General features: G+C 49.5%; 1 long non-coding RNA gene across 1 annotated transcript; it reads right to left on the reverse strand.

Annotated features, from left to right (window-relative positions):
• Positions 1-259: 259 nt before the first annotated feature.
• LOC140699129 (uncharacterized) lies at positions 260-4,896 on the reverse strand. Its single transcript, XR_012077134.1, has 3 exons — positions 4,647-4,896; positions 1,375-1,484; positions 260-527 (listed from the first exon to the last, which is right to left on the reverse strand). It is a non-coding gene; the product is annotated as an uncharacterized lncRNA (long non-coding RNA).
• Positions 4,897-18,283: the final 13,387 nt, after the last annotated feature.

The following is an 18,283-nucleotide window of genomic DNA, read 5'->3' on the forward strand; positions in this document are numbered from 1 at the left end:
AACCGAGATGGAAGTCATACTGGTGAGGAACTGAAAAGATCAAGGGTCAAGGGAGTTTTGTTTGTCATAAAGAGAGTGCTGACTGTGGATGCAGAGCTGGAAGGTGGGGAAGTGGAAGTAAGAGGAACGTGGACAGGCAGGAAAGCAGAGGAGTCAGCACTTGATGACCCACTGAGGGTGAAAGAGGGTCAGGGAGGCTGGTGGAGAAGAAGCTGGATGGCTAGAGGTGGGCACTTAAAGGAGAGGGGCTGGACCTGGGGTGGAGACGCACCTGGGTATGAGCCTGGAGGTAGGATAATGGGGGTTGGCTGGCTCAGGCTGATGGAGAAGAAGACCCTAAAATGACCATACTGGGTGGTGGAGGGAGAATCAACTTTGATGACTTGATGGTAGGAGGTGAGGAAATACAGAGCTGGTGGTCCAGGTGCTCCTGACTGAGGCAGATGAGCAGGGAGGCCAGGGTGACAGGCACTGCTAGGAAAGGATCTGAGTTTTCCAGGTGCTCCCAAGAGAGGAGGAGCAATGATCTGAAGGTGGAAATTGAGCACAAGGAGGTCAACCCAGGCTCATGATCAAACGGGGGGTGTGAGGGGGCAAAGCGTCAACTTCAGAGATGGTTTCCCAGGAAGCAGGGACCATGGGTGAAGTGAGGGGACACTCAGAGAAGAGAGGGAGAAAAGTCTTCTGGGTGTAGGGGGAAGAGAGGCCCCAGGACAAAGGAGCACATGGGCACAGTGATGAGGATGGACTGGCTCTATGGTGAAACTGCAGGGGTGGCTGGATCTTTTTCCTGAGGGCTTAGGTTGGGGGGCTACTGGCCTCATGAGGAATCCCCGATCAGCAGTATGGACAGAGGCTTCCACTCCTGAGAGCTGTGTGGCCACCACTGTTCCCGGAGGGTATCTGCCTCCATCCTCTCCTATCAGACTTTCCTGCCTAGCCCCCAACTGCCAGCGAGGGAGCCTGGGCCTCGCAGCTGTTTCCCATGGAGGGACACAGGCTCCTTGGAGAAGCAGGCGGATCTTACCTTTCTCCATAACCCAGGGCCTAGCAAAGCATCAGCCCATGCGTGGGTCATGCAGGGGCTCAGATACTAAACTAAATCAAAGCAGTAGAATATTAGAGCTGCAGGAAGTGACCACTGAGGTCACAGAGTTCACTGTCCACACCCCCATTTTACAGATGAGGAAACAGAGACCAAGTGGTGAAGCAGCCTTGGCCAAAGTCACGCTGCTCTTAAATGTTGTTCTGTGTCAGGCATGCCAAGTGATGAGCTGCAGTGAAGGGGCTGAGAGGGGGCTCTGGGGCCAGACAGCTTGGGTTCAAGTCCCAGCTCTGCCATTTACTAGCCATGTGATTAATGAATGTCCTTACCTGTAAAGTGGAACCTGTGTGGTGCCAACACAGTGTTCCTGGAACAGCAGGACAGAGATCTGTAAGGGTTTGCTGTTGCTTTGGTTGCTATTATTATCACCAAGTGAACCCTGAAATGAAGAACAAAGGCAGCAAGAATTTTCATTTTAAAGAATTTTAAAATCCTCTGATGAATGTTTCATTTCATCTATTCAACTTTGCATTTGACCTTTATTAACAACTACACAATGGACGACTTTTGAGGCAATCTTGCTTCATTTCTTTAATTCTCACTAATGACACAGGCTATTCAACAGGCAGCAGTTTCTTTTCCAGAAAGAGGGACAAAAAGTTAAAAATAACTCAGTGCCTCTCAGTCCCCAGTGACTTGGTTTTGCCCTGTCAACCCAGCTTTGGGAAAGTGTCCGCTCCCCCTGGTCTCGCTTTGCTGCCCCGTGGCCTCCAGGGGGCACCGTATCCCACACGAATCCAGTCCCTTGGTTCATATCTTTGCTTCAGATCCCTCAAGTCCTGCCCTTGCCCCAGGGCCCCATCTGCCCCACCAGCCTCGCCTGCTGGAGTCCAGGACACCATCCTGGGTCTCAACCATCATCTGTTCCTATGCCCACCCCACTACTCTTCACTTTGTCCTTCAAGTGAGGGCTCCTGTGGCTCACCACCTAGCAGGGGTCTCCCTGTCTTCCACCTCGGGTAACTGCATCATCCTCCAAGGTGCCTAGAGAACCTGTGAGGAGGTAGGAAGAATACAGAACAACAGGTGCTCAGAGGGGCTGCATTTCCCACTGCAGGGGCCCTGGAGAGCTTTCTCCCAGCTGCTTATTCACAGGAGCTGAAGCTGTAGAATCTCGATGTCACCAATTTAAAGGGCATCATCATTAATTACAAAAGCAATCATTTCTTCAGTAGCAAAAGGAGAAAAGACTTTGTGTTCCCCACCTCCAACTTTTTTCCTCCACCTTCAGATGTTTCTTATCTCTGGGCAAGGGTAGAAAGCAACTCACAGAATATGATTTTTCAATTTTTTTTCCCACTCTGAAGATTGCTTTCCCAGAACCGATAAAGGCTAGAATGGTTTGGCTTCCCTGGACTGAGGATTCAGAGGCGCGTGTGGGAGAGGGGAAGGGGAGATAACTCAGCAATATTGAACCTAACAGAGACATTAAAAGGTTCTAAACAGAAAGGAAGCAGGATGCTATAGATCCTGCTTATCTATAAGTTTTCTACAGGTTTTCAAGAGGAAAACCTGTAGAAAAACCATAGTTGGAAATGCAATAACAATTTACAAGAGAATAAACATGAAGATATAAAAAAGAAAAAGGACATGAAAATAAAAAAAGGTGGGAATGGGAGAGGGAAGCAAGAAAATATAGATTATTTTTCTTTCTTTTTTTTCTTCATTATTCTTAGGATGTGTTGGAGCCTATGTGATTATCAGTCTAAAGGAAATAGATATAGTAATGGGTTGATATAGTTGAAAAATAAGGTAACCACAAATCAAAAACATACAATACAGTCACAAAAAAACCAAAAAGAAACAAACTCAAAATGGCTTAAAGACTTAAACATTAGACAAGACACTATAAACTTCTCACAAGAAAACATAGGCAAAACATTATTTGACATACATCTCAGCAATGCTTTCCTAGGGCAATCTAAGCAACCCAAGCAACAGGATTAAAAGCCAAAATAAACAAATAAGACCTAATTAAACTTATAAACTTTTGCACAGCAATAGAAACCTTAAGCAAAACAAAAAGACAACCTATGGAATGGGAGAAAATATTTGCAAAAGATGAGACTGACCATGGCTTAATTTCTAGACTTTATAAATAGTTCATACAACTTAATAAGAAAAAAATAAACAACCCAATCCAAAAATGGGCAGAACAACTAAACAAGCATTTCTCCAATGAAGACACACAAATGGCCAATAGGCATATAAAAAAATGCTCAATATTGCTCAATTATCAGAGAAATGCAAATCAAAACTACAAGTTATCATCTCACACCAGTCAGAATGGCCATCATTCAAAGTCCACCAACCATAAAAGGTGGAGAGGCTGTGGAGGAAAGGGAACCCTCCTACATTGTTGGTGGGAATGTAGTTTGGTGCAGCCTCTGTGGAAAACAGCATGGAGATTCCTCAAAAGACAAAAAAAAAAAACAAAACAAAGAATTATCACTTGATCCAGCAATCCCACTTCTGGGCATATATCCAGAGGGAACCTAAATTCCAAAATATACCTGCAACCCAATGCTCATAGCAGCACTGTTTACAGTGGCCAAGTCATAGAAGCAACCTAAACGTCCACTGACAGATGACTGGATAAAGATGTGATATTTAGATATAACAGAATATTACTCAGTCATAACAAATAAGGAAATAATGCCATTTACAGCAACATGTATGGACCTGGAGATTATCACACTAAGTGAAATAAGTCAGAGAAAGACAAGTATCATATGATATCATTTATATTTGGAATTTTAAAAAATGATACAAATGAACTTATTTATAAAACAAAAACAGACTCACAGACTTATAAAACAAACTTAGGACTTTGGGATTAACAGACACAAATTACTATATGTAAAACAGACAAACAACAAAGATTCAGCATAGAACACAGGGAACAATACTCAGTATCTTGCAACCTATAATAGAAAAGAACCTAAAAAAGAATAGACTATGTATATGTACAACTGAATCACTATGCTGTATACCTGAAACTAACAAAACAGCTGTATATCTGAAACTAACAAAACATTGTAAATCAACCATATTTCAATTAAAAAGAAAACAATGATAAGCTCTTAATACCTTTATTCAAAGAAAATCTTCAAATGTTCCCTCTTACAAAACTTAAAATGGGCAGCTTGAGCAGGACCAAATTATACTGGATGGGCAGTTACATATCTTCTCCAGCACGTGGCCCATGCTACACACACATTGTGCTTTCCTACAGGTAAGAATGGCCCTGTCTGCACAGGGAGAGAGTCCTGCTGGTACAAGGCCGCCGTGGCAGTGGCCTCCTTGTCACCTCTCCATCTCACCAGGAGACCAGGGTTTTCAGAGGTGAGGGGACATAGAGCTCATACACTTCAAACTGATTTCCTGAGAAAAACTATGGAAAGACCAAATTCACCTGCAGTGTGGGAAACATGAACAGGGCCCCTAAGCAGACTGACAAGCCCAAAGTAAGATGGCCCAATGTTCAGTTCGGAACCAGAACAACGACCACCTGGCCCCAGTTAAATGACCACCACCTCACCTGCAATGAACTGCTCGTACTCAATGTCAGGGACGTTTCTGTTGAGACTTGGGAGATCAAAGAAGTCGGACCAGAGAATTCAGACCTGGTTGATGTCAGGGCTCTGCCAGCGGTAGAGGTGGCCCGAAGAGGGTAGCACCAGTACCGACTGCTCCATCTTTAGCAGGGTCTTCAGGAGGAAGGCAATGTGGATGCAGATGTTCCTACGGAGGCTGAAGCCCTCTGGAGGGTTGACGTCACACAGAAGGTACTTGGCAGGGAGCAAAGGAGAGTGGGTCTTTAGGGCCAGGCCTCTGCACAGGAATCGCGGCTTAGATATAACACATAGAACAGGAATCCCTGCACAGCCCATGGCCTAGACTCCAGACACATTCAGCAGCTTCTGGTTCATAAAGTGGAGGCACTGCCCACCCATCACCATGTGGCCAATTACTTCGAGTCCAGGAGCAGTTGCGGAAGACATCTTGGCATCTGTCTAACACCGCTAAGCACCTGACTAGCACCTGAGCACCCGTTCTCCAGGGACTCTCAAAATTCTTGGTCTACAGAACCCTATACACTATTAACAATTACTGAGAACCCCAAAAGGCTGCTATTTATGTGAGTTAAATCTATCAATAGGTCCTGTGTTAGAAGTTAAATGAGAACATAGAAAAAGTGTATGAATTCACTTAAAAATATTAACAATCATCCCTTTTAAAATAAAAAAATAAAATAAAATAAATAAAAAAAATATTAACAATCAACTGTATGTTACCATTAATACTCTTAAACAAAAAATAAGTCTATTTTTCAAAACAAAAATTATTAGTGAGAAGAATAGCAGTGATTTTAATTTCTGAAAACATCTTTTGGACTGGTGAGAGCTGACTTCTCCTATCTGCCTCTGCATTCCCTGTTTTGTGACATCACAGGCCAGGTTTTCCCTGGAAAACCCCACAGGAACTTGGGATAGCAAGAGTGTGCAAAAGGCAGGTGACATTCCGGCGTTTCTATGAAAATGGTCTTGCACCTCAGGGGCCTTGGATACACTTTGATAACTGCTGCCCTATCCTAGGCGAGACTCTTCTACACAAGAGTCAGGCAAGTGTCCTGGACTATGTAATGATTTACCGCCGACACACCCCTCCCTTCTCTGTCTGTTTCTCACAACCTCCATTACTGCATATGAGGATGTAATCGTCAGCTGGGGCCTCTAATCCTGGAAGACTGCTAACTTCAAGAGGGAGGGTCCCATCTACCGTCCCTACACCCCGCACAGTCTATTTTGAGTAAAGCCCTAGGTAACTGCTTATCGGCACTGACCCTTGTGTCTTACTCCTGAGGCTGACTGAAGGAACCAACACCTGGATGGAACTGCAATTTCCCTGCAGATAAACAAGGCTGATAAACCACCCCATTCCAACATCTGATTCTGGGGCTCTTCAAAACCCGGGTAAGGCCCCTCTTCATAAAAGACGGGTCCTCCACCTGCCCTTCCCGTGGGGTTCTGGGAGGCCATGGCCACGCAGGGCTACCCGGACGCGCGGTCCCAGCCCCAGAGCCCGAGGGGGAGCAAAGCCCGAGGCTGTGCCCCAGCCCTGTCCCCCCCGCCCCAACCCACTACCCGGCACCATAGCCCCTGCCTGGCAGCCACACCAACCCGGATCCCACCCCAGTCCATGTCTACTGGCCCCTCCAACAGCGCGGCCTTACGTTTACCGTCTATGGGACGCCGCCCCAGACAGGATGTCGGCCGCCGACTGACCAGGCCAAAACTAGTCGCCCGGCAAAGCAAGCCGCCATCCTCAGCAGCAAGCACCGCCATGGTCCCGGGCAGCTGTACAATTTCGGACCCCGCTGCCCGCCCCAGAAGCGCACGCCGGCCCGCGCGGAGCTCGGCGCCTGTAGCCATGGCAACGCAGCGGGGCCCTCCTCTAGGGGTTGCGTCTGCGTCCTCCCGAGGCTAGACGTGCGAGGGCAGAACTTGCGGAGCCAATGGGAGCCAGGGCGCGGCCAGGACGGGGGGTGGTGTGGAGGCTTATGGGACAGCTGGGCGGGGCCGGGGAGGGCGTGGCCGCGCCGACATCCTGACCTGCAGGTGGCGCCGGCCGGAAGTTGGGGCGGTGCTGCCACCAGTGGGCGGGGTAACGGGGCAGCGGTGCAGGGGTCAGCGGTTCGGGGGCACTCTCACCTGTCCGTGTGCGGGGCTCAGCCTGGGCTCCGCGGCCTCCGCTTGCACCGGATGTAGACCCAGGCTGCCGGTGGGCAAGATAGAGGACTGAGCCCAGACACGCACGGCTGGCCAGATAGGGCACCTGAAGTGCAGATCCGCCAGGCCTGCTGCCGGCCTTGAGTTCGCGCTGCTGGGCAGTTTCCAAGAAGACACTGTCTGTCCCAAGAGGGGAGGTAGGGCAGGGGTGCCAGATGCCGGGTTGGGTGCGGTCTCACAGGAGAGCCACGGTGAGAGGGCGCAGAGCGGCCCCTGTGTTGGCGGGGCTAGGAATTTGGGATATGGGGTGAGGATGGTGTGTGCCATGCTGTGTGGTCTCCCCAAGAACTCTCACCCCCAAGCAAGGGACCCTGCTCCCTCCACCCTTCACTGCATCCCCTGCCTTCCCCAGCACCACTGGACCTGCCCCCGGAGTGTCCCATGACCTACCTCTCCCCACACTGGGCACTCTCCCTGTTACAGGTACTGAGCTCCTGGTGGTTCCAACCCGAGGATGGGGGCTGTATCTGACCAGTTAGGATGCCTGGACCCTTTGTATGAAACCTCAGACCATAATGCAGGCGTGCACAGAGGCCCCTCAAACAGGATTCCCTGCATGGCCCTCCCCACTACGCACCCACAGTGCAGCTGCCACACCTGGCCAAGCCTGCCGGAGGACCGCTGGTCCCTCTCCTCCTGTCCCTGACCAAGAGTGCACCACCCACATTGCTGGATATTTAGGGGGCCTTAGAAGAGCAGCTGGCATTTTCATGGGCAAATACTTGCTTTTTGGGGAAGACCTGAGTGCAAAGGGATGTAGGGTATGCTTTTTCTGTTGCCCTGGAACTGGTGACTGGGATACAAACGTAAGTCAAAGCAGTTTTTAGAGAGAGCCGTAAAACATGTCACAACCAAAGATCACTGTTCCCCAACAAAGGCAACACCACCTGGCGGGTGGGGGGGTCTGTCCTCTCTTTCTGGAGGTTGGGGATTGCACCCTTCAGCTGGGACAGAGCCCGAAGCAGCTCTGAACACGCTGTGAGTCACTTCTCACAAGACCTGTGGTCTCCACTCCAGGTCTGGCTCCAGAGCCCAGTGCCAGCATGGTGACTCTGCTCCCGCTGTCCATTCTGGGAGGTCTAGGTGTCCTCCACGGCCCTTCCATCATTGTTTCTTTCGGAAACACCCCCCGGATGAAATGGGTCTGAGAAAAGGAGAGCTGAATGCCAGCAGCCATTTCCCAGTGTGTGGCCCTGGGGGGGCATCTCCTCTCCTTGGGCTCTGATCTCCCCTCCTCTCTCCCCATATCCTCACACCTCTCCTCATTCATTTCTTGATTGATCCCTGGATAATGGTCCTTACCAGGAATGACCTGGGAGAAGTTTTATGAGTCCTTAAGAAAAAATAAAAAAAGAAAAAGAAAAAAAGGAATCTATAGACATATTACTGAATGTATCTTCCGTCTTTCCCAGGACAGTCCTCTTTCCAAAGTTTAAGGTAGTTGACAGGGTGTCAAGTTGCCTAAACACTCACATCTGAGCAAGGGCGAACTCTCCCTCCAGCTGCCCGCAGCATCCACCTGTGGCAACTTAGCCACAAGAGGGCAATAAATCTCTTTCCCCAAGCCAGCACCAGCGTGGCTTTGGAGGCAGTGGAGACTGAGAGAAAGGGCCCCACCCTGAGGTTTGGGGGTCTCCAGCCACAGCCAGAGGAACTGGGGGTTTCAGAGCTGGCCCAGCTGGGAAAACAGGCAAGGATGCCTGACCCAAGTCTTCCCTGCCCAGAGAGCCCCATGAACTGCTCTGGGCCCCTCTCCCCACTTGGGCCCCCTGCAAAAAGTTACCACGGGATCCACACCTGAGAAGGGAGGAGGACGGCCCTTTGGCCTGGGGTCCCAGCAGATGTGTCCTGTGAGACCTGTGGCCACATATTTTCCTTGTCTCCCCAGGTCTCTGAAGGGTCCGTGCTGGCTTGGGGAAAGAGAGTTATTGCCCTCTCGTGGCTAAGTTGCCGCAGGTGGATGCTGCGGGCAGCTGGAGGGAGAGTTCGCCCTTGCTCAGATGTGAGTGTCATTCTGGTGGTCAGGGACACTGGAACAACTTTAAGCTCTGAAGAAGGACAGAGAGACCCATCTGGAAGCAAGGATTCCAGGGAGACGCCTTGCCCAGAACTGGGGGACTGTGTCCTGAGTAAACCCATGGGAGGCATTGTGGGGCTGTGGGGTCCTCTTCAGAGAAGGGAGCAGGTGTGCTTCCCGGTGGGTGGCCCTGCTTTTTCAGTCATGTCTTCCTGTGAGACTCATTTAGAAAGACCTCCCAGTCCATCTAGGGGTGGTCCCAAGGGTGGGGACAGAGGAGGAGAGTGAAGGGGGCAGCCTTAGGGACCCTGACCCACACAGGGAGCCAAGGGTCAGTGGGAACATCTTGGGAGTCGGGCACAGGAGAAGAGGACGGGCACTAAGAACATGCCAAGTCATATAATAAAGCGACCCGTGACCACAATACACAGGCGGCCTTCCACCAAAGTAGGAAGATAGAAATTTAGACCCAGGCTCTGAGAACCTTGAGAGCGGCTGGAGGGTCCCAGGAGCCCTAAGGAGCCGCTCTCCTAGGGGCACAGACATCCCAATACACACATTCATCATGGATGCTTTTTGGGGTGCAGAGTGAGTTACCAGGATCCTGAACTTAGTATGGAATCCCACCCGCTTTTTCATCATGGTTCCTGGCAATAAATTGCTGTCATTTGTCCCTAGGCATGCACAGGGGAGCAGACTGCTGTGGGGGTCACTGCAGTACTGGAAGCTTCTGGTGTGGGCTCTGTGACCACAGAAACCCAGGGGGATTTCTTAATGGGAACAGCTGGAGACAATGCCTTCCAGGACCACCCTCATGGGATGGCCAAGGAGCCCATGGTAACCAGGCCACCAAGTGACCAAATTGTGAGGCTGCCTGGGGTTTCCTGGGGGCATGTAGATTCCTGTGGTCAGCATGTGGGCCCAGGACAGAAAGACGGTCTGCCCAAAGAGGGGCCTGACATTCTGATGATGGCTCCTAACACCTGCAGGGAAACTGCTCCCAGGGCTCCTAGGGGTCCATAGTGATTGTCCTGCCAGCCACGTGGGGTCACCTTCCCCTGATGCAGAGACAGACCTCTCCCCCTTGAGGCCCAGGGGACACCTGGCTCAGGTCCCACCTGTGTGCCCTAGATATGCAGAGCCCCAGAGCTCTGGCACAGCCTGGGGTGTGGTCTTGTCAGGGCAGGGAAGGCCCAGGGAAGGGGCTCATTCAGGGGCAGAGGCCACACTGCAGGGATGTTGGACCTGGCAGCGATGCGGTGCTTCAGAACTCCCCTGGGCTGGGTTTCTAACCAGTGGGATGGAAAGGCCTCTCCTTCCTGGGGTGCAGTTGGGAGAACTAGATCCATCATGAATGTCAGCCCTGAAAATGGAGGCTGCGATACATCCATTCCTGGAAAGAAAAATCAGGCCCCTCCAGCCCAGGTGACACAGAAAGTCATTCAGCAATGTTCAGGGTCCCCAGTTTAGGCTTTCAATTAGAGCTGAGCAGCTCAGGAGGCCAGATCCCTGTCCGTGGCTCCAGGAGCAGGCTTTCTGCTGGGGGACAGATCCTCACAAACACCTGTGTCTTTGTGCGTCCCTCCCCTCTGACCAGCTGGGAGGCAGGGTGCAGTTGTGGGAAATCGTGTTTCCATGAGTAGAGGGCCACCAAGTGGTGGGGGCACAGGAGACAGTGAGAAAGAGTCCCACAGCCCTTCTGGAATCAAAAAAATGAAAAATGTGAAAAAGTGCATAATTTGTTTTATTGAACAGGCGGCTTACGTACATTTGGAGGGCCAGGTTCAAGGACTCTGCATCCCTCCAGGACAATAGCTTCAAGAGAAGAACAGACAGAGCAGGAGGAGGTGTGGTGTTTCTCCCAGAAATGAGGTAGAACAGGGATTTCTGCAGATTTGCAAGGAGACCCCAACCACTGAGCACGGGGTTACAACCCCACGTGACCCCTGTCATGTTTGGCTTGGGCTCTGGGTCTGGCCTGCTCATGTATTCTTCCAGTTGAGTTCCAGAAACTCAGAGGGTAGACTTAGAGAGGCTGCATTTGGAAACTGGTGAGGAGGTGGAGGGTCCTTTATCCTGAGTCCCCTCAGCCTAATCACTGTAGCTGAGGCCCAACACACCCCAGGCCTCCAGGGTGGCCGTGGAGGGAGAGCAAGCCTGGCAGGTGACCCAGAGGTCCCACTGCTGTGCCCCTACCTTGTCTTTGTTTCCTTTCACCCCAGAAAGTGTGATCGTCTCATGTTATGGTGACAAGCCATCTCTCTTCTCTGTCAGGTAGGGTCCCCACCACCACTCAGCCTTCTCTCTGCATGGATGCTGAAGGACCAGCCTCACTTGAAGTTTTGAGCTTGAGCAGTAAGGTGGAAACAAAGAAACCAATGGAAACAAAGAAACAAGTCATTGTGGCAAAGCCCCCCACCACAAAGAAGCTGCCCTGAGGGGAAGGGAGGGTGTGGGCATGCCCATTTGCTTCCTGTCTCCCAGTGCTCTTCGCTTTCTTATTGCAGACCTGCATGGTTACAACAGAATGATCTGCAAAACTGAAAATATTTACTCTCTGGCTTTTACAGAAAAGGCTGACCAGCCTCTAGTTCCTGTACCGGTCAAGTGATTGGAGTACATTTCCAGTTTGGAAACATCTGGGAAGGCCCAGGTTTGCAAAAGTCTTTAAGAGTAGTTGTGGAGATTTGCTTCAAAAAAATTTTATGGCTGTATACTTCTGAGCTGAGGTTGTGCTGTGTAATTCTTAGCCGGGATTTTCTCAAACTGTTTCTCATTTCTTATACCAGACATCCCTAAATTCCAAGCGGAATGGGATGTTAAGGAAGCCATGGAGTTTAGGTAAAGGATACAGATTTCATTGCCATTTAAGCTTCGATGTACCTCCATCCTTGGCAGTTTCGGTTCTGTGTTATTGATAGGGGAACTAAATAGTAATTAAATTTATAGAAAATAGTGGGTCTTTGGGTACACAAGTTCATCTTTTCAACATTTTTTGTAATGTTTGCAGTTTAAGATGACCATTCCTGAGAAACAGGCAGCCTCTTAGAATGAAATAGCATTTTCCCTGAACCATACTTAATTTTTATTTCATAGACAGCAGGAAGGGCAATCACACATCACACACTTGGGGACCTCAAAGATAAAATGTAACTTTCTGAGAGCACTCTCCCCCTGTCTTCCCCTGCTCTTTTCACTGTCCCATTCTCCCTGAAGGCTCTTTGTATCTTCTGCTCATGACTCCAGTAACTCTACCTACTCGTTCCTCAGCTGTTAAGGTTACTTTTCTACTTTGACCAAGTGAACTGAAGCCAACAGAAGAGAACTTTCACCGGCAACTCCCAGCACCTCTGCTTGCCTTCTGAAGTCTGTGACCACACTCTCGCTGCCCCACCTCTTATTACAGGTGACATCGAAAGCCAGTTCCTCCAAAAGTCGCCGGGGGGCCCATTCCTTACATCTTCTCCAGGCTGTCACTCCCACAACCAACCTCTCTCTCACTACCTCATCTATTATGTTCACCTGCTAGTTGGCTCCTATCAGTATATAAAAGTCCATCCTCTTAAAAGAAACAAACAGCACTCCTTGACCCTAATTCACCCCCACCAATTGCCACCCCATGTCTTTGTAGCAAATCTTTAAGGAGTAGTTTAAACTCAATGTCTGCATATTCTCTTGAGCCATCCCCTTTTACAACCACTCTGGCTTTTCCCCTGATCCCTCGCTGTATGGAAGCTGCTCTGTCAAGGCCATCAGTGACCCCACATTGCTAAATATAGTGGTCAGTTTTCAGTCTTCATCATGCATGGACCTTTGGCAGCATTTGACACAGCTCTTCCATCCCTCCTCCCCCGTGTTCCTGCTTTACTTGGCCTCCAGCCCATCACTCTGCTTTTGATCCACTGGCTGGTCCTTTGCCTATGTCTCCTCTTTTTTCCAAACATTTACTGTGAATGTGCCCTGGAGTTGGGTCCTGGATTTCTCCTCTCTCTCTCTGCTATACCTTTGGTGGAAGCAAACAGACTTGGAAATTGACATGCCATTAATTTCTCAATTTGTCCAAAACTCCCTGATTGGCCCTTTCCATTTGGAACTCTCTCCCTGATACTCATATTCTTTTTCTTTCATTCATCTTGCTTTCACATTCATACAAAAGTTCTACTATGTTAATTACTTTTCCAAATTTTGAATCAGTCCATACATATCATGTAAAATGCTCAGATCTCTATTATTTCCACTAAGATGCTTATTCTGTCTTAGAACCTTTCTGCATTTCTGTATTTATGTGAATAAAGCGAATAGTATTTCTACAAGCCTCTTAGTTAAACAGTGTGTTTGCTTAGGGCTATTATGTAGCATGAAATAATGATACATCAACATAGTCCTTTTTCATTTAATTTTATGTAACACCAAGATGAGGTTCTTGCACTGAACACTGGCTTTATTGAAATTTCACCTACATTATGGACAGTCAGTTTATGTGAAAGCCATCATTTCTCCCCTTTTCTGATATATTTTCCATTCGGCTATATGTAACATATACCTTGGCATGAAATAAAATTCCAAATTCATTCACATAATACAATTAATACATTTAAATTATATTTTTTAATGTTAAAAAGAAAGAAAAAAAAACCCAGTCTCCTCTACCTATTGGGCATTTCTGTGGCAATATCTAATCAACCCCTTAACCATGACATTGAAGAACTGAGCTGATTCCAGACCCTTTCCACCTGCTCAGCCTCATCTTGTCCCATCCCCTGTAGGTGGAGAGGACATCCCTCCCATTGTCCAGGTCCAGATGTTGGAACTATGTTCTTTCTCTCTCTTTCTCTTACTCACACACACACAGAGCAAATCCAGCTTGTTAGAAAATTCTGATTACTCTGTCTTCATTAACCACCTACTCCCTGCTCCCCGCCCTCCTAGGAGCCACCTTCATCCCCTTCTTGGACACCAAATAGCCTCCTTCTTCCATCTTTGCTTTTCTACAATCTCATCCACACAGAGTCAGAGGGAGCCTGTTAAAGCATTCATTGAGGGGGTGGGTGTAGCTCAGTGGTAGAGCGCATGCTTAGCATGCATGAGATCCTGGGTTCAATCCCCAGCACCTTCACTAAAATAAATAAATTACCCTCCCCCCAAAATCAAAGCAAAAGCATAAATTGGACTACATCACCCATCCCATCAATATTCACTAAAAGGGTCACCATTTCATTAGGAGCCAAAGTCATCACAAAGTGTTCCAGGACCCAGCATGCTTTGCCTCTCTGCCCACACTCTTCCCCTCACTCTGGGGACCACTGGCCCTGGCTCTTACTTCTTCCTCTGGATCTATTCTGCTTCAAGTTCATTACTCCGTGAGATCTGCGAGGACTGCCTTATTCCCTCCTGCCTGCTTCCCACCCCACCGCAATCACCTGAGTTTGCTCATATAACTCTTTTTTTTCCCAAGCTGTTGCTACCTCCAAAATGCTGCCTGTTTCCTCTGCTAAAACTCTGAGCCCCCAGTGATGGGGAGTCGTGTCTATTTTGTTGACTAATAAAGCCCAAGACCATTGGGAACGGGTCTAGTTACTAGATTCCCATGTAGTAGGAGCTCACACAGATTTGCTGAATGAATGCAGAGGTCCTGGTCCAATCCGATGGAGCACTTCTGTGTCCTGCTCGAAGAATAACTCTCCTTTCCTCCTGAGAGGGTGTGACCACTTCCTTGGTGATCAAAGACCAAAATTTTTTGCTTTATGCTGTTAACCTTAGGCGGGGAGACTGGGGGATATTCGCATATATTTTAAAATTTGATTCACTCTGCAGTTTGTCTTCGGTCTATGTATCCTTTAGAGAAACTGTTTATGAGTGATCATTCTTCCATCTGATTGAACAGGGTCCAGGGGGAAGGACCAAGCCTATCCCAACGGCCATCCAGTGTGTCATGTCCTATGACCCAGTGGATGCTCAGCACGTAAGTGAACTGACAGGAGTGAGTGAAGGGATGGGAGCATCTCCTTATTGTGGTGGCTACTCTCTGTCCGATGCCTTGAGATTTGGGGAAGGGTTTACAAGTGCAGAGGGGAGAGAACAGGGTCTCTGTGCTCTTCCTGAGTGCCCTGGCCTTATGCATTCCCCCAGGCCCCTCTGGGCAGCCAAGCCCAGGAGCTGGGCCACCGGGGGTTATGCTGATCAATAATCCACTTTCACCCCAAGTCCAAGGGTAGGAGCAGCCAGCACACCTGGTTGTAGACCCTGGAGTCAGGTCCTTGGAGGAATTCCTCACTGAACGATGTTTTGTACCTTTTATTTTTGTCTATAGCCTCCAGCTGAAGAAACAGATTGCCTTAGATACATGAAAGGTGAGGACATCTACTATCCCCATGGAGCCCAGGTGGGGCTGGGAGTCTGCTGTTTGTACAGCCGGTGGGCTCATGTTGCTTTGGGCATCCCTGTGACTGAATTCTTGCAGTACACTCGGTGGTAAGGATGGGGGTACCTGGCAGGGAGGGAAGTGGGTCGGGAGTCTGCACAGCTGGGGAGATGTTAACCTGGGGTGAGCGGGAGCCGGCTGATGCATGGCATCTCGGTGCAGGGAACTCTCCACACTCAGAGGGGTTCCCACTCCCACAGGAGCCCTTTGATCAGGGTGCTGGGCTGTCAGGAAAGCAGGGTCCCTGTGAGGATCATGGTGCCTTCAGGCAATGGGCAGTGAGGGGTCCAGTGGCACTTAAATTAACTATGTACCCAAAGACAACCCCTATCTCTTTCAGCCTGTTTCCTAATCTGCAAAACTGGAATGATGCTAACCATTCTGCAGGATTGTTGATTGGCTGGGACAGACTGGACAGTCAGGAGCTAGAATTCCTCTGTCCCCTGATTGTTTTCCTTCCTTCCCACTATTTGCTCTCACAAGCTCAGTCTCTCTGTCTCTATCTCATTCACTTGTCACTTTCTCTCCTGCTCTGGTTTTCATTTGATTCCCACCCTCCTCCCAATCTCCAGATGAGTGAACTTGATTTCTGTGTGTCAGTACCAAATTCCCGGGAAAGATGCTCTGTCCCTTCTGGATTGGTTGTCCAACCCATCAGTTGCAGCCAGTGGAGAGATTCCCTCTGGGACCAGTGGAGGGGCTCTGCCCAGCCCCCCAGCCACCACTGTGGAGCACATAGCTCTCCGAGGAGGAGGTACTGGCTGTGACTTGGTGTCACTAAGTATGAATTTATGTCTCCTCTTGCCTCAACTTCATCCTCCTAAACAAAGATGAAAATTAAACACTCCTGGGATTTGTGTCATGGAACACTCGGTGGGGGCTAAGGGGTCTGGATTCCCTGCTGAGTGTAAGGGGCTACAGTGACTCCCCAACAAGAGCCTGTAAAGGGAACAGCACTGGCCCCAGCAGGCACTTAGGGCGCTGAGTCTGTGTGGCATTGAGCCAGGCTTCTGACCACAGCTCAGGGGTCTGGTCCAACCGGTTAGTCTTTGAAACCAACCAGCTTCGGATTCCTCAATCCCTCCCTGATTTTCTACCTGAACCACCAGCTTCTGTATCTCTGAAGACAGATGATGAGGACCCTTCACGTAAGGCATTTGCACAGCCCTGTGCACGAATTTGTGCTGTACGGTCTGCCTGGCGAGCTGACCGAGGTTGATATTTTACTGATCTTAGAAATAGTCTGGTTTCCTTATGCACTGTTTCACTGAACAAGCAACAGAAGCCACCTCTGGCTGATAAAAGCAAAAAAGGGACTTAAGGAAAAGATACTGGGAGGGTGCATGGAGTGGCCCGGACCAGAGCCAACCCGGGAGCTGTAGGAGATGTTAGGGAGCCCCAGGCACCAGGCTGGGAGGGGTGCTACCGGGCCCCCTGCCACCCCAGAAGGGACCCCCCTCCACCCGACCCTCCACCTCACTCACTGCAGGTTCATGTCCCGGCAGGGCCAGGTCACACTGAAGCCACCAGCACACACCTCAGTGGGGCAGCTGTCCCCGTCTGAGCTGCGGGCGTGCCTGGTGTGGGGAGAGGCCCAGTTAGAGGAAGGCGGTTCCTCTACTGTTCCGAGTTAAGGTGCAAGTCAGTGCCCATCACTCAGGAGAGCCAGGTTGGTTGGACCTCATTGTGGTGACTAGGCCGTTTGAGTTCACTTATTACTTTTTATCTTGGAGGGCCCAGGAGGGAGAAAAAGTGGAGGTTCTAGTACTTATTTTATATTTCCCATGTACCAAGTATGGTAAGCAAGCCACTTCAGACAAGGCCCAGAACAACCATGTAAATAGGCCACGAAGCAAGTCATGCAGTTAGGCCCCTGCAGCCCCAAAAACCGTGTCCCCATCAGCTCCGTAGTTACCAGTGGAAGTTGCAGGGATTTATGGGACTGTGTGCTCCTGTAGGGCCTGGGATGTGTGTGTTTAAATCCACATCTTCAGAAACTCAGCTAGAACCACAGCCACTGATTGTCTGCATGGAAGGAGAGGAGGGGAGGCTTCCAGCCTCTGGTCCAGCTTGTGAGGGGCTCAGAAGTTGCGCCTCCTGTCCTGAAAACAATACCAGAGCTGAGGGAGCTGAAAACCCACTTCTCTTCTTAAATCCACAAGAAAACTGAGGGGGAAAGCTGCTCCCAACCCATAGAGGCAGCCGGGCAGGCTTGGAGAGTCACAGCTCCCAGGGCAGAACCCGCTGCTATAAGAACCCCGGAGGCAGGCAGATTTCAAAGCTCCCTGAGACCAGCGGGAGGCTCAGCGTGGGGAATTCTGAGTGTGACAACTGCAGGGGACCAGTCAGAGAGGCCCCCTGCTCTTTTTCATGCATTTTACCTCCAGGACCATGCAGTGTTCTCAGAGTGAAGATCAGAGAAAAACCCCTCATGCTTCCTGCTAGGAAAGGAGAAAATAGCTCTATTGAAGTACATCCAGAACATTCTTTTCCATCGTGGGGGGTTGTGATTTTTTTTTTAATGAGAAATTATTTTACCAGAGCCTAACCAACCTGGGGGAAGGGAAATCCCTTCTGTGTCACCCAAATTGGGCTGGGGGAAAGAGACACACTTGTGGAGGTCACAGCTCAGGGCACAGGCTCAATGAGAAATAATCACAGGACTACAGATGCCCTGATATGTCCCGCTCCCCCAACCCCTTACCTCCATGTCAGTAGGGCCCCTGTGTAATGACAGGAATAAAACTAAATGAAGTAAATGTCTCAGCAGTGTCTAGGGAAAACCCAAAGACAGCAGGGAGATGAAAACAAGGACACAAGAGGCTTTAGTCTATCACACAAATAGCTGTAGCAAACTACACACAGCCCAGCCCCAGTAGATAAACAGAAAACCTGACAGAAGGTACTATTTATTTTGGTTCTCTTACCCAGTGCATTCCATGGTGCAT

Source organism: Vicugna pacos, chromosome 11, assembly GCF_048564905.1.
Source record: "Vicugna pacos chromosome 11, VicPac4, whole genome shotgun sequence".
Classification (NCBI taxonomy): domain Eukaryota; kingdom Metazoa; phylum Chordata; class Mammalia; order Artiodactyla; family Camelidae; genus Vicugna; species Vicugna pacos.